Raw genomic sequence first — 15,782 nt, 5'->3', positions numbered from 1 at the left:
GAATTTAAAGAGATAGTAGACGTAAAGCACCTGGCATTAGGCTTGGCAAACTGTAGGTAGTGATTAAATTATTATCAAAAACCACGGTCCTCACTGTCTATACCTAGATATCACCACATACACATGGCAGTTCTTTTGTATACCTAATACCGAGCTCTGCTAGATACAATGGAATCTGCATAGATACCATATGGATTTAGATTTGAAAGTCACTAGGCACACAGAAGGTGCTCAGTAAGTATCCACCGGATTTAACTAAACATCTGAAAGGTACCGTGAGATACACTGGGTGGGACACAATAGGGAAAAAAGGGATATCCAGATACAGTCACAACTTCAGCTACTCTGCTCTCCCACGTCGGTGGTGGTGTGCGGTGAGTGAGAGGTCCTTAGCTCTGTGACCGGGCCCGGCAGGGTGGCTAAGCACCGCGGGGTGTCTACACAGGAGGCTCTGAGGAGTGAAGGAAGTCATTCCCATACTCACCTAGCAGTCATGTGCAATACCTCAAGGTGAACACTGTGGGGAAGCACAATGCCTGCTTCTTTTTCTGTCCCCTCACAACTAGACTATGAGCTTCTTGAGGCAGAGGTGGTATGTTTGTTGTCCACGGTTGTCCCCTGCACCCACCTAGCACTGGGCCCTGCTCAGAGACAGTGCTCGATACGTGAGTGAGCGAGCGATTAAAACAAGACGGAGCAGACATAGTCCGTGGCCTCAGCAAACATACAGACCCGAAGAAGAGATAACAAATGTACCCAAAGAATTAGAGAGGAGGGAGGAAGGGAATTCCAGGGTAAAGGACTAGAATAATAGAAGGCAAGGAGTTGGGAAAGCATGAAACTGGACAAAGTGTAGGACACAGATAGGTAAACAAAGAGAGACAAAGCTGGAAAGGTCAGTGGGGCCAGATCATGCCACAGTGGACCGGTGTGGTTTCAGCTGCCCACGATCCATTCCTCCATCCTCTGCTTACAGCACCCCAATTTCCCCCTGGGGACCTACCCCAGCACAGGACTTGAGTCTGGCCCATGAGTGTGTCATATACCTGGACTGTAGGGATTAGTTCATGGAAGGCATATGACCCAATCAGTATCAAGGCCATAGAATGAAATGGGAATTATTGAAAGAATCACACTTCTTAGGGCGCCTGGGTGGCTCAGTCGTTAAAGCATCTGCCTTCGGCTCAGGTCATGATCCCAGCATCGGGCTCCCTGCTCCGTGGGAAGCCTGCTTCTTCCTCTCCCACTCCCCCTGCTTGTGTTCCCTTTCTAGCTGTGACTCTCTCTGTCAAACAAATAAATAAAATCTTTAAATAAATAAATAAATAAAAAGAATCGCCCTTCTTTTCCCACAAGACCTGAACCTGGTGCTATGCCATTTTGCCACCATTTGTCTGAGGACCAAGCCAGCACGGAAAATGAACTGAGAGACAGAAAAGGCCTGGGTTCTGGATAAAGCTGAGCCTATAACCAGTTCTACCCGCTGCATGTTTCAGATGTTTGAGCCCACGCGTTTCTTCTTTTTAAACCAGGTCAGCTGGGCTCCGTCACTTGCAACTGAAAGGGCGGTACCTGAGGACAAAAGTGAGGTAAGCAGCCTAAGGACAAAGTAGGCACATTCTGAGCACTAGCCACAGGTCAGGGACAGCGCAACTTGTTTTCCTCACAAAACCCTGAGAGGTGAGTGCTGCGAAAGAGGAATGGTGGTTTGGGAAACTGAGGCTTAACAGAGGTTAAATAACTTGCCTGCAACCACACAGATAGTGATTGGCAAGGCCAGGGTGAGGACTCTAGTCATTCTGACTCCAGAGCCCTGCTCCTTCCACTCAGCCTCCTGCCTGGAAAACAGTGGGAGTCATAGCAGGTTTCTGGAGAGTGAAGGGGCATGATTAAACCCAGGCTTTAGGAATGTTGATCTAACAGAAGGATGCTGGGAAGCAAAGGAGGCTGGAAGCTGAAAGACCATTGGAAGTCAAGATGATGGCTAGAGGAAAGACGTGTGCGTGCGCGCGCGCGCGCGCGTGTGTGTGTGTGTGTGTGTGTGTGTGTGTGGGAGGGGGTGGTCTGCCCTATTCTGGCAGTTGGAAGAGAAGGTGATGCAAGACAGAGACTTGGTGGCTACAGGAGAGGCTATGAAATGGGCACGAAGTTGGGGGAGGGGTGGCGGTCGGGAAGATCTAAAGCCTCCAAGGTTTCAAGCTGTCAAGATTTCAAGAGAACAGTCTGAAGCCACTATCCAAAACAGGAATGTCAGATGGAGTCTGATTCAGAAGGAGATAGCTTGAAAAACATTGAACCTGGCGTTCTACTTAACATCTTAAAAGAATACTCCTCTGACCCTTTGTCTCTCTAGATTCTCTTTAAATCAAAACTCCTTTAAAAAAAGGCATGGATGGGGGCGCCTGGGTGGCTCAGTCTTTAAGCGTCTGCCTTCGGCTCAGGTCATGATCCCGGGGTCCTGGGATCGAGCCCCACATCGGGCTCCCTGCTCGGCGGGAAGCCTGCTTCTCCCTTTCCCACTCCCCCTGCTTGTGTTCCCTCTCTCGCTGTGTCTCTCTCTGTCAAATAAATAAATAAAATCTTAAAAAAAAAAATAAAGCCGTGGATGGATACTTATCATATAGTGTTTCTATAATTACTAATTTGCAATGTATAAAATGTCATTAATAGAACTCCTTATTTAGGGAAGTTAGGGGGCATGCGTCGTTTCAGGGGGGTGATGAAAAGTGCAAGCCCAGGGCTGGGCCCAGACATTCCTGTCCCCGAAGCGATCGACGGCCATGGCCCGTGGGAGCCGGCGGTCTTGGCGGGTGGGAGCCGGGTCAGCCCCAGGCCCGAGCCCCGGCCGCGCTTCCGGGCCCGGCCCACCAGCCGGCTGACGCAGGGGCGGAGCCGGGGAGGGGCCAGCTCCCGCACAGGCGCAGTGCGCCCGGAGCCACAGGACGCACCCGCCCTGCAGCGCCTCCGGAGCCCGGCAGAGGGCGGCCGCCCCCTTCTCGCCCGCCCCGGCCGCCGAAGCCGCGGGATTTCACCTCCGACGGCTGGCGTCCAGGCCACGCCCCCAAGAGGCGTCCCCCGGGAGCGCGAGACCAAGGGGGCTGCCGCGGCAAGATGGCCTCTCGCTTTATCCTGGAAGGGTACGGCGAGAAGGGGCGGCGCTGAGCTCGGCGCCGCCTTTGTTTTAATCACCGCTCCTTCCCCCCAACCCCAGACAGCCCCTGCATATAGTGGGCACTCGATAAATGCTTACTGATGGAATAAAAGGGATGAGTGAATGAATAACTGAATAAACAGAAGACTCGGGGACGCTTGGAACCTGTGTGCTGGGAGGAGGTCTGGGACTAGCAGTCTAGGAAAGTCGGGGCAAGGGGGGGTGCCCCAGATCACTGCCCTCACTATCGCTGAGGCTTAGGGCTCGGCACTCCCCCCAGCCCCTGCCTTAGCACACTCAAGGGTTTGCTCAGAGCCTGGTGACACCACAACATCTCAGGGGCACAGAGCCAAGTGGTGACATCTGGGCTCGTCCTCTCTGCTAAGACTAGGAGTCTGTCCCCTCAGAGTCAGATCCTGGCTGCCTGCAGAGACCACTCCAGTAGGTCTGCTGCTCCCCGAGGACTCTCAGCTGCCGGGGATTTCCTCGTGGCCCCTGGGGATTTCCAAACTGCCTCTGCTTCGCCAAGCTCCCACAAGGCCCAAAGCCAAGGGCCGGCCTTGACAAAATCCTCCAGACCCCTGCCCAAATCCCACCCAGACTTGGTTCACTTCTGAGTCTACCAAATGTACCACATACACAATATTCCCATCCCCAACCCCCTCTGGCAGACATGAGAGAATAAGCATAATGAACTATTGTTCTCTTTTTCACATAAACGACAACTCTTTTCTATTTCCAGAGAAGAAAAAAAAAGGACAGCTAGTTTAAGGGTCAGCCGCACGAATTTAAATAAAACAACAGTAAGGTGTTCCTGGGTGTGAGAACTGGAAACCTGTGGTGCTTATTTTCAGAGTCAGGGAGGCTGCTTTAGACAAGCCTCGGGTTCCTCCAAACACTGGACACTCAATACACATTTGACGATCTGTGTGTTCACCTCTGGAGGCCCTGATTGGGCCTGTTTCTAGAACCCTTTAAAAATAAAGCTCAATCTCCATAGAAGTAGGAAGGGTGAAGCAAAAGCTTCTCCTTTTCCTACCAACCTACCACCTCCACATTAACAGCCTTGGCCAAATCCACTGGGGCGTGTGAGCACCTGTGTTACAAGGCTGGGCAGAAAACATGCTTGGCAAGGTGGGGAAGCGCTGCCCCAGTTGTGGAGGCACATAGCCAGGGACCTGTCGGCCCTGGGGCATCAGGATTCCAGAGTTGGTGAAGCGTAGAAATTGCTGGAGAGGACAAGCCTTCCTTCTTGAGAGGAAGGGAAAATGCCACCATCCCCAGCCTCACCAGGGGGACTGCAAGAGGAGAGAAGCCTTCAAGAGCACCCCACCGTTTTTTTTCCGAGAGCTATCTGGCTCTGCACTGTTCAATGCAGTAAGCACTAGCCATGTGTGGCTACTTAAATTTAAGTTAAATTGAAACAATGGGAATACTTCTGATTAAATTCAAACAAAAGAAATTTTTTTTTTTTTAAAGGTTCAGTTCCTCAGTCATGCCAGCCACATGTTAGGTGCTCAGTAGCCACATATGGCTAAATGGCTACCAAGTTGGAAAGCACAGACTGGAACATTTCCGTCTTGGCCGAGTGTCCCATTGGACAGGTCTGATCTAGAGAGTCCCCTTTTCAGCTTGTCCTGGTCATCCTTGCCGAAGACTCCCTCAGGTGTTGCCCCTGACCCCCTGCTGTTCTCTCCCACCCCCTGCCCCAGAGTCTGTCGAGGCTCCTGTCCCCCTGTGCCTTGCCTTGAACCCTAGGCCTCAGAAAGAAGTGGGGAAGGGGGCCACCACTAAGCCACAATTTAACAACTAGCCAGGGAGCAGAAGCCAGATGCAGAGGGGCTTAAAAGGCAAAGCTGAATGGAAGCCAGCCCTCACTCCAAGGCATCCCAGGCCTGGGAGAAAGCCCCTTAGTGCCACACAATCGTTCCTTGTTTCTGCAGCGTCTCTGGACCATGCATGGGTAAGACATCTGGAATGTAGTGGCCTGAGGGCTTCCCCACACCACTCGATGCCGGACTCATCTGATGTTAGGGCTCTCAGAGAAAGACGTCCCAGCAGAACCCTGAACTGTCAAGGGCAAATAAGGCCAACAAAGCCTCGTTCTGAGCAGCATGCGAGGAGTTCTGCCCATGGGGCAATGGGGACCGTAACTGGCCACCTCCCTGCGTCACTCTCTGGAGGAACCAAATGAGGAAGAGGGGGAGGAGGACATGGTGGAGAAAGGACTTCCGGGTGTGCTCGCCATGCTAGAGAGGCCCAAACAAGCTCCCCCAGCCCTGGATCCATGGAGGAACAAGGGAACAGGAAGGACATGGATCTGACAGCTACCAGTCTCTCACAGGGTGCTTCATATGAAAGGTTTTGCCACAGTACTTAGAAAATCCAAGTGGGAGTGTTTGGGTGAGCTCATATGTGTGATGAAGGAGCAGAGAACAGACCCAGGAACGGGTACGGTCGGGGCTGCCTCTCTGTTCTGTGCCTCGCATTCTGGCCTCAGTTCCTGCTTCACCCTAATCCAGAAGCAAGACGGGCATGAAGAAACAAAATGCTGTTTTAGAGAGACCACCAAAAAGTGCAGAAGTCTGTTCCACTGGAAAACAAATGGGTAGAAAGAAGCCTGGTATTCCAAAGTTGTTGGCATCGGCCAAGAATCTGACTGGAGGCAGTCATGGGAAAAGGAGCACAATTTTAAAGATGCATCGAACTACAAACTAGTTTGGACAAACTCTGAGCCTGTCATGTGGCCCTGAGTAAACGTGGGGACCAATCTGGGTCTTATTTCCCTGTCTTCACCTGGAGGGCCCTTTGGGGAAAAGCACCATTCTGGGGACAAGAGTAAAGTGCCCTGCACCGCCCCCCTCCCGCCCCCCCGCCCCCAGCAGCAGAGCTGAGTCAGTAACAGGCCTGTGGCATTCCTGGGCAGATGGCCCATCAAGCTCCCGGGCACCAAGTACCTCCCAGCACCTTACAGACAGATTAATGATGAGGATAACGCTATTCTAAGTGATTTACGGGTATTGATTCATTTAATCCTTAAAACAACCTTATAATAAAGTATTATTATTATTTTACAGAGGAGGAAAGTGAGGCACAGAGAAATTAAATCATTTGCCCAAGGTCACACAGATAGTAAGTAGCAGAGTCAGGATTTGAACCCAGGGGTCCAGCTCCAACGTCCATGTTGTACCCAATATACCCCAGTGTACTACCAACATATACATCATCATCTGCATCTTCCCATCTGTGGGCCCTTCTGCCTGTGCTGCCTCCTCCTTCTCCTCCCCGAATGAGCTGAAAGCAGTTCCTACAGCCAAAACCAGCCCTTCCATCCAACTTCATATTTGCCAAGCATCTGTTCCTATAGCAACAATAAGATCTGCAGTTTTCGGATTTTTGAAGAGAATGAGTAGGGAGGGAGAGAGGGGACCCTTTATAGCATGGGTCCCTCTTTCAGAGAGACCTGAAAACCGGTGTGTTAAGGCCTTGATGGGAGCCAGAAAATTCTGCCATGCCCTGCCCCGGACACCAAGTCGTCTGGTCTGCACAGAGAAGGGGAAGGCCAGTTAGAAGGATTCGAAGCTGGTGGCAGAAATGCTTTGGAAGCGTCTGGGAGAAAAAGACACCCAGGCTAAATTTTGCAGGGTATGTGTGTGTGTGTCCCAAGCCATTTCCAAATTGCGTGTCCTGTCACAGAGCCTGGTTCTGCGCCATAGGGCAAGGCCAGGTAGTGACGGGGGTGGTGGCAGGGAGCAATAAAGAAGCTCTAGAAGAGGAACGCAGACAGGCACCTGCTTGCCTGTAGGGGGTGGTGCACCTCCTGCCAGAGAGGGTGAGAGTATTCTGGGTGGGGTGGTCAGGCGGGTGGGTACCCCTCAACGTCGCCACGCCTAGGCCTTATTCCAGCCTGCTACCCCCAACCTCATTTAAACAAGAAACACCCATCATGGTCCAGAAATCCTGAGGCCAGAAGCAGGATCACGGCAGGCCGCCCATGCTAAGGGGAACAGGAATGTTTGCTGGTCGCTTGATTCTAGGAAGACAGCCCACAACAGTCCTCCGGGCTCCTCAGGCAGTAGGCCCAGTTTCCTTTCAGTGTCTATTGAACTTGATGCATGGCCAAGTGAGTTGGGGACTCGACCTTACCCGGTGTCTGTGCCCTTTAGGTAACCGAGGCCCCCTGCAGGGGAGGATCCCAGGCTGTGCCAGGCCCAGCACAAGCTAAGTGCCCAGTGCCTAAAGTGCCAGGCCCTCAGGCTTCCCCAGTCTAGATGGCTCCAAGGATGGCAAGCTAGACAATGCCAGGAGGAAACCTTCCACTGTTCTAAGCCAGCTTCTGCAATGGGCTCCACAACCAGACCAGTCCATGGATGAGAGAGGCGCAGGCCGGGAGAGGCAGGACGAGGGCTCCCAGCAGGAAAAACCAGCTGGGAGACAGTATCAGACCCTGCTCCTCACCCTCTCCCTGGAAGGCGCCACTGGAATCTGCAGACACTTTCTCCATGGTGAGATGGGGCTGGGCATGAAACTGGGTGTCACAGAGAGTCATGACTGTCTCATGCTGCCTGACAGCGCCGTCACTGCTTGGCCTCTAGCCCATGCCATCCTGGGCTGAGACCTATCTCTTTGCAGATGTCTTCTGTTCTAGAGAAAGCACAGGCCTCCTGGTCACAGGGATGGCATCTTCAGCCTTTCTCCTCCACAGAACCGAGCCCACAGGGTGACATGGGGCAGGTGCTCTTCAAGGCTTCCTGACATCCCACCTCGATTGTGCCAAGGCTCCAGAGCCATTCACATCTGGCCTTCCTACAGCCCAGAGTCATGCCCCCCTCCCCCCACCCCCATCTCCCAGCCTTCTTCTGCCCAGAGCCAGGGGCAGCCTCAGTCTTACTGCCAGGAAAAAGAGCCTAGGAAGCACCCTATGAGAAATCTCCCCTCCCTGTGGGTACCCTGTACGCCATAGGGCCTGACAGTGAGAGAAGCTGGGGAGGGAGAGAGGAAGTGAGTCAGCTCCTTGCAGAAATGGGAGTGGAAGGGAGGGGCCAGCAGAACTGAGATCAAGGGGCAAAGGGCACAGAGGCCGGAAGGGTCACTAAGAGAGGGAACCAGGCCCTGGAGGCATTATGGGGCCCACTGAGAGGGGACAGATAAGGGTGACACAGTCAGCAGGGCCACCTCCTGCCAAGGCTGGGTGGCCCCCACAGGCCAGAGAACCTGGATCTGGCAGCCACAGCCCCACCTGAAGATGGAATCCAAGGCAGCTCTCCTTCCTGACTCACTCACCGGGGGAGGAAGGGAGGCTTGTGGGATATAGCCAGCCACGTTCTTTCCTCACTGAGGGGGAGTTTCTGGTGCCCAAGGCCTCCCACTGCCTCTCCTGAGCTCCACAGCTCCTGAAGCCCAGGTTCTGCCTGACCCAGTGGAGAGACAGATGTTTGCATTTCCCATGGAGGATGGGAGTGGGGCCTCGGCCCCAAGAGCAGAGCAGTTGGGGTGCCCTAGCAAGTACCCTGGCCCTCTCTGGCAGCCGCTGCCCATGTGGGAGCTGTCCCCGGGCTCCAGCTGGAATCCATTGCTCTGACTGGGAAAAATCCTTGCTGTGAAAATTCCCAGCCTGCTGACATTCCAGCATGCAGGCAGAGCAGGAAAGCAACCGAAGGAAAGAGGGAGCCGTGAGCCCTGCTGGGCCACATCCTCCTCCCTCAGAGACCTGCGGCCAGGACAACAAGCACATTGCTCCCAGGTCCCCTGGGCTACACACTGTGTGACCCCCGTATAACCCCAAATCTGCTTCTCACCCAAGCCCGGGGCCTTCCCAAAGACGCCAGTGCGGGGCCAGGAGGCAGGCCATCCCATGACCTGCTCCTGGATGCCTAGAGCCCATGTCTCCTCCATTCCTGTGGGGGATGCTGAGTGCCCAGGGACAGATGAAGCAGGGTCCGGGGATGAAGGTGGAACAGGTACTGCAGACAAGTCACCTAGTTGAGTCGGGGAGGGGGAGGGTTCTAGGAACCAAAACTGAGGTAAATGAGGAAAACCATGCAGAGAGAATGGGAAACCAGTTCCTGAGCAGAAAACCATCTTCTTTCCTTCAACAAACATCCAACAACTATCACGAAGCCCTTCAGCGCTGGAGAAATAAGATAACTAATTAACGACAGCCTTAATGACTGTTATGAAAGACAAGGAGGCGACAACTCAGAGGGTCAGGGAAGGCTTCCCTGAGGAAGCACATTCAAACTGGGCCAATGTGTATGAGGGCATGAGGATACGCAAGGAAAAGCATGACAGACATAAGGAACAGCAGGGACTCAATGGTAGAAGCCAATGAGAACTCTTCGTTGCACACCCACTACCTGCGAGGCTCTCCGCCAGGCCAGTGCTCCTCACCTTCTCCCCACAGTGTGCACTAGGAAGCAAGAACGTGCAGCCCCGGGGCGCCTGGGTGCCTCAGTCGTTAAGTGTCTGCTTGTGACTCGGGTCATGATCCCGGGGTCCTGGGATCGAGCCCCGCGTTGGGCTCCCTGCTCGGCAGGAAGCCTGCTTCTCCCTCTCCCACTCCCCCTGCTTGTGTTCCCTCTCTCGCTGTCTCTCTCTCGCTGTCACATAAATAAATAAATAAAATCTTAAAAAAAAAAAAAAGAATGTGCAGCCCCCATGCGACAGAAGAGGACATATTCTCAGTCAGAGGTGACTCTCTGGGGATCCTGCCACCCCAAGTACTGCAGAGGTCCGTACGAGCGTGTCGGTAAGGGCCAAACAGGCCAGGGGTACCATCCTTGCCCCCCAGGGTCTAGTAGGAGAGATGAGTAAGGGGCAAAGTGTGTGCCCCTGCACCACCCCCAAGGGACCACCCCCAAACACTGCCGAGACAGATGCTGCTTCTTTTCCTAAGGCTTTCCTCAGCCATGCTTCCCAGTCCCTCTCCCGGCTCCCATCCGATTAAATCCCACCTGCTGCCACGTGGGCTCGCTTCCTCTGGCTAATCTTGTGGACAGAAAGAGCAGCCGACACACCCTTCTGTTGCTCACCATCCACAGAACAAGAGTCACTCCTCGCTTCCCTTCCCCTTCTGGAGGAGAGGCTGATAGGACATAGGCCATGGGCCAGCCAGTGGGTTTACAAGGGTACCCAGATACTGCGTTCCCCTACCTTATACAGCGCACTCCTGGAGGGCAAGGAGCTGATGCCCCAAATTCAACTCCTGACAAGTAACTTTAAATAACCTTGAAACCTTCGGCCAGAGACTTACCCTTAACCTCTCCGTGATCCGGTAGACTATTGCACTACCTATTTCAAAGGGTTGTTGGGCACATTAAATGAGTTAGTATGTGTCAAACAGCTAGAGCAGTGCCTACCATAGAGTGAACGCTAGCCATGATCCTCACCCTGGCTGTCAGCTCCCATGCCCTGCCCCCAAGGCATTTCTGTTGAGCTGAATCTTTTTTTTTTTTTTAATGAATTTATTTGACAGAGAGAGAGACAGTGAGAGAGGGAACACAAGCAGGGGGAGTGGGAGAGGGAGAAGCAGGCTTCCGGCTGAGCAGAGAGCCCGATGCGGGGCTCGATCCCAGGACCCTGGGATCATGACCTGAGCCGAAGGCAGACGCTTACGACTGAGCCACCCAGGCGCCCCTGTTCAGCTGAATCTTTACCGGATCAATTAAACACCACCTAGGGAGCCATGCATGTGCTATGCGCCGCCCTGGGACAAACACCCTACCTGCTTCCCCACCCCAGAGTCCTGCGAAGCGGCCGGGCTGAGCCTTGCCAGGGGAGACTGTCATGCCCTGATTCTGAGAAACCTATGGCGGGAGACTAAGGCAGCCCGAGTGGGGACCCAGGTCAGAGGAAATAGTTTCCCAACCAAACTGGAGCCAACAACTGAAAAAATAAGCTTTGCTGACACTGTCCCCTGTATTTAACAGAACAGAAGCGGCTGCCAAACAGCACGCCAGACTCTGAGCTGGGCTCCCCCACCCCCCACCCCCAGCAAACTGCACGGCAGGAGGTGGGGAGCCATGAAGACCCCACTCCTTCTCAGCGGCTGTCTGGCACGGTGGGCGCCCCCAGTGCTGCTGGAAGCCTGGGGCACATCCGTACCCGCTGCCCAGGACTGACAATGGAGGCGCCAGGCAGCCTCGGGGGCCGGGGAGGGGGCTCCCCAGCCGGGTCGCCAGCGCCCACCCCCACCGACGCAGCTCTCCACCTCCAGCCCCAGCAGCTCCGCGGTGTTGGGGTGGCGGGGAGCCCTGCTGGCAGGCGGACCGCGTGCTTGTGGTTTCTGGGAAACACTGTAGAGATCTGCAGCATTTTTAAAATACTTGTGCTCCCACCCGCCACACACCCCCCTTCACCCCACTCCTCACCCACCCCCAGTCTGGGTGTTTGCGTATCTGGTATTTTCCAGAACCATTTCAACGTAAATAAGAGATTAGAAGGGAGCAGAGGACGGGGTGGCCAGGGGTAGCAGGGTGGGCCCCAGGGGGGCCTCTCTGGAGCAGGAAGGGGCCAGTGCAGGCCACCTCAAACCAAGGCCCAGCCCCCACACCAGGGCTCCAAGCAGTGCCTGCGAAAACAACCAATGACCATGACATGTACCCACACCCAGCTCAATGTGGCCTGGGCACCGTGCCCACCACCCACAGACTGGGTGGCCAGGGCACTCTGGGGCTGCCGTCCGTCTAGCAGCTCATCGGGAAGAAGGCAGAATGTGCCACTGAGGACAGAGAAGGGAGACCTAGCGGAATAGAAATGACCCTGTCCACCATGCTATCGTGCTGGTCCCATGCACCCCACTAATCCAGGATAGATAACCCCCAAAATGCTCCCAAAGACCTTTCACCCACCAGCTCTCACGCCCTCAACACCTCCCCACTGGCCACCTCATCACCAAAAGAACTGAGTTTGGGCTCTACCCTGAGCCCCCAGGTCAAAGATCTCACACGGTGAGATTGATGTCAGAAGTGCCTAAAGCTTTGGAAAACATGAAGTAAGAATTTTCTGTTTCAAACAAACAAAACCCAAAAAACCCCTCCGAGGATTATTGGAAGTACCATTAGGAAGAGAGGTGTTTTAGAACACTGAGCCCAGGCAGCACCCAGCAGCTCCACCATCACCAGAAGCCCCAGGGGAAGCCCATTGCTCAGAAGCTGGCCTGGCAGACCTGGAACAGGCCAATTTTCTGTCTCTCCTTGGTATCCCGCAGATCCTACTCCTGAAAGTCCCCAGGGGCCCGGGAACGAGGTTGGTGAGGCTCATACAGCCTCTGTCCAGGGGTCTAGGGCTTCCTGGCATAGGGGCCCCCGCTCTTCTCCCAGATGCAGGCAACCCCAACCCGCCGGGCTCCTTTCAGGCCACTGGTGTCCCATCTGCGGGCCTGAGATGCTGGGAAAAGCTAGGGAACGCCCAGCATGCCAGGTCTTCCTGGCTGTCTCTGAGGACAGGGCTACAGGGAAAGGGTCGGAATAAAAGCATCGCGAGTTCCCCTTGGAAAGAAAACCTTACCAGGAGCAACGATGGGAAAGCACATCAGGGTGGGTTAATTAAGGAAGCAGCAAAATTACCTTCCCTGGATGCCTTTAGAGACGGGGCAGAGGGAAATGTACTAATCATCATCCTAGGCATTACTACCTACCGAAATCTACGAAAGGTGGTTTACATAGACTTGACAACCTCTTAAGGAACCTCATAGCCCTAGAGCCTTTGAGTATAAACCCCACGGCCAAAGGGAGAAGAAACTGTATCACAGATCTCCGGGAAAGGCCTGACAGCTCCACATAGAGCCCGAGGAAGCAGGCCTGACTGGCAGGGGGTGGGTGCCTTCCTGGAAACCCCCACCTCACCCCTCCCACAATAACTTCGGAAACTCCGGGAAATGGAGCTTTCTGGGCAGAGCTCCCCTGCAGGCTAGCTCTTGGTGGCAGGGGGACAACCACATCAGCCGGGGGTTAGCAGGTGGGCTTTTCTGAGCTTAGCAGAAACATCCTACACCCTTACTCCCTGTGATGGGCCCGCTGAGGATACAAATGGAAGGGACTGGCTCTCTTCTCTCCCAGGCCCTTGTCCTTCTCAGTGGGCCCTTGACTTTCCCACTCAGATTCATGGAGCGGGAGAAAGGAATTTTGATCCAACTGGGGTTTTAAGATCCTCGTCTGTACCAACACCCCCTTTCATCTCACCAGACTCAGGGAACGCTTTGCCTTTAGACAATTTAGGAGTAACTGATCCAAAACCAAATACCCTAAAACACTTTCCCTGAGGAGCCAAGGAAGGAACTTAGCATCTTCCTCCAAAGCTGACATCCCACTTGGCTCTCCTCTCCTCCATCCCCCACAGCAGTCAGTCACGTCTGAAATCTCTCTCCATCTCCACTGCTGTACTCAAGTGCGGGCCTCCATTCCACTAGGATGACAATGACAGGGCCCTCACTATTTTCCCCACGGCCGCCCTTGCTACACCCAGAAGCATTCCCCACGAGCCGCCAGAGAGATTTTCTAAAATCTGTTCCTATCACTCCCTGATTAAATAGCTTCTTGCCCTTTGGTTGAAGTTCACATTCCTTAGGCTGGCTCACAAGGGCCTTCGTGACCTGTCCCCTGCTGGCCTCTTCTGCTGCTTCTCTCAATCCTCATTCCCCACGCACTGTCCCCCCAGCCTTACCCGCCCCCGCCCCCACAATGTGTCATTCTCTCTCCAACCTCCTGGTCTTGGTCTGTGTCTCTCACAGCCTTCCCCTTCCTCCTGCCTCGCCTGCATTCATCTCCCACCCGGACAGCAGCTCTTCCTGTGATCACTCCCAAGGCTGGACTTCCAGCCCCTCCTCTGTGTTCCCTGGGACCCCATACTGGCCCCTGTGGGGGAGCTCCTCAAACGGCACTGTCATCTGCTACTTGACTATCTCTTCCGCTAGACTATGAGTTCCCAGGGGCTGGGGCTATGTCCTGCTCACTGCTGGCTCCCAGGATCTAGCACACAGTTGGTGCTCAACAAATGTCTGTTTAATGAGTGGAGTGGAATAGAAGATAGCGGAAGAAGAGCTGCTTCTCCCAATTTCTACTGGGGCTCCATGTCTATCCTCCTACTGTGGCTCACCCCTACTCCCAGCGGAATCTTGCCAGCAGCTACAGGGACACATGAAGGTGTGAGCCACGCATTCTGGACGTGCATCATGTGAGAAGGAAACGCGAGGGGCTGTCTCTCCCTGGGGCCTTCTGAACAGGCCATGGAAAGGAGCCATGAGGCCTGGTCTCCATCCGTGTGCCGAGAGAAGAGATGGCCAGCCGGTTCCCTCAGAGCTCCCTGGGGACAGACAATGTATGGACACAGTTGATGGATGACCTGATGGGCAGGGTGGCCGCCAGGAGCCGTCCTCGTGGGGCCAGAGTTGTCAGGGTACCCCGCCCAGGAGCCTCGAGGAAGTGGAAAGACTCTTCTTGGCATGGAACTGAGCTGAGAACTGCTGCCAAGAAAAGAAGCCGGAGTGGGAGTGGGAGGAAGAGGAGGAGATGGAGGAAGAGAGCTGCGGTAGAGGCCGAAGCGCTCCCACACCAGCCTCGGGTCTGTCCCAGGAGGCCAGGATGCGGGGCCCACTCTGCTCCTCTCTGCTGTGGCCTGAGTCCCTGCCACCTGCCAGGGAGGAAAAGATGCGGGGCTTCCGCAGCCCTATGCTTCTCACTGTTCTCTCAGATGGCTCTTGGAGACACATGAGGATGGAGCTTGCTGTGTGTCCCCTGCCAGATCCCCTAGGCATCAGCTTGGGGAAGAAGTCCTCTGGGCACCGCTGGGCTTGCCCCACGGGGGCTAAAGCAAGCCAGCATCTCAGGGATACCAGCTCTAGCTGGAACGTGGACTCTACCAGCGCCTCCAAAGCTGAACCATCCCCTTCCCCAGGGAGGGAGGGGCAGCAGCCCGTGGGCAAGGGAGAGTGGCTGAGAAATATGAGATGCCAGGATGATCCCTAGGCTATAAAGAGAAAACGAAATAGCATCTGGGATGCCAGGCCCAGGGCCCCCCAGAGGCCTGTGCTGTGGTTCAGCAGGGAGCTGGCAACAACCCCCCCAGGGGATTCATTCTTGAAGAAGAAAATTCCATCTGTTAAAAATAACATTAGCTTGGGAGAAGTAGACAGACATGGCAACATCGTATGGGGCTTTGGCTCTGAGATAAAGACCACTCCCTCCACACCGTGGTTCCCTGAGCTCAGTCTACTCCAGTCACTGACACGCAGTAGGTGCTCTATGTGAGTTTCTGGAATAAATGAGTCCAGGTCCTGCCCTGGATTCCACACCAGGCTCCCTCCCACTCACTACCCCTTCCTGACTAGCAAAACTGCCTGACCTCCACCGGGCTCAGGGTAAAGGAAGGTCTGGAACCCACCGCCAGTGCTTCCTGCCAGACTCTGACCCTGACGCTCCCAGGCCCTCCGGGCCCTCCATGCTGCTAGGCTGAGCCACCATCTGAGCATCCACTTCCCCTCCCGGGGAGAAAGCTAGCACCAGGACTCTGCCTGCTTCCTTAGCATTTCCTCCCACTTCTGACTTTGACACATCTGGCCAGCCACTTAGTGCTGAAAGGTGCTGGCCAGGCTGTGCACTGGGTCAGATCGCCACAATCCTAAAACCCGCAGCTA

General features: G+C 54.6%; 1 protein-coding gene across 6 annotated transcripts in view; it reads right to left on the bottom strand.

Annotated features, from left to right (window-relative positions):
* MYO18A (myosin XVIIIA) overlaps positions 1-15,782 on the bottom strand; it is a 95,708-nt gene that overhangs the window by 66,691 nt on the left and 13,235 nt on the right. The gene's annotated exons all lie outside the window — the stretch shown is intronic.

This window comes from Neomonachus schauinslandi, chromosome 15 (genome assembly GCF_002201575.2).
Source record: "Neomonachus schauinslandi chromosome 15, ASM220157v2, whole genome shotgun sequence".
NCBI lineage: Eukaryota > Metazoa > Chordata > Mammalia > Carnivora > Phocidae > Neomonachus > Neomonachus schauinslandi.
This window is presented reverse-complemented; position numbering and strand designations above follow the sequence as displayed.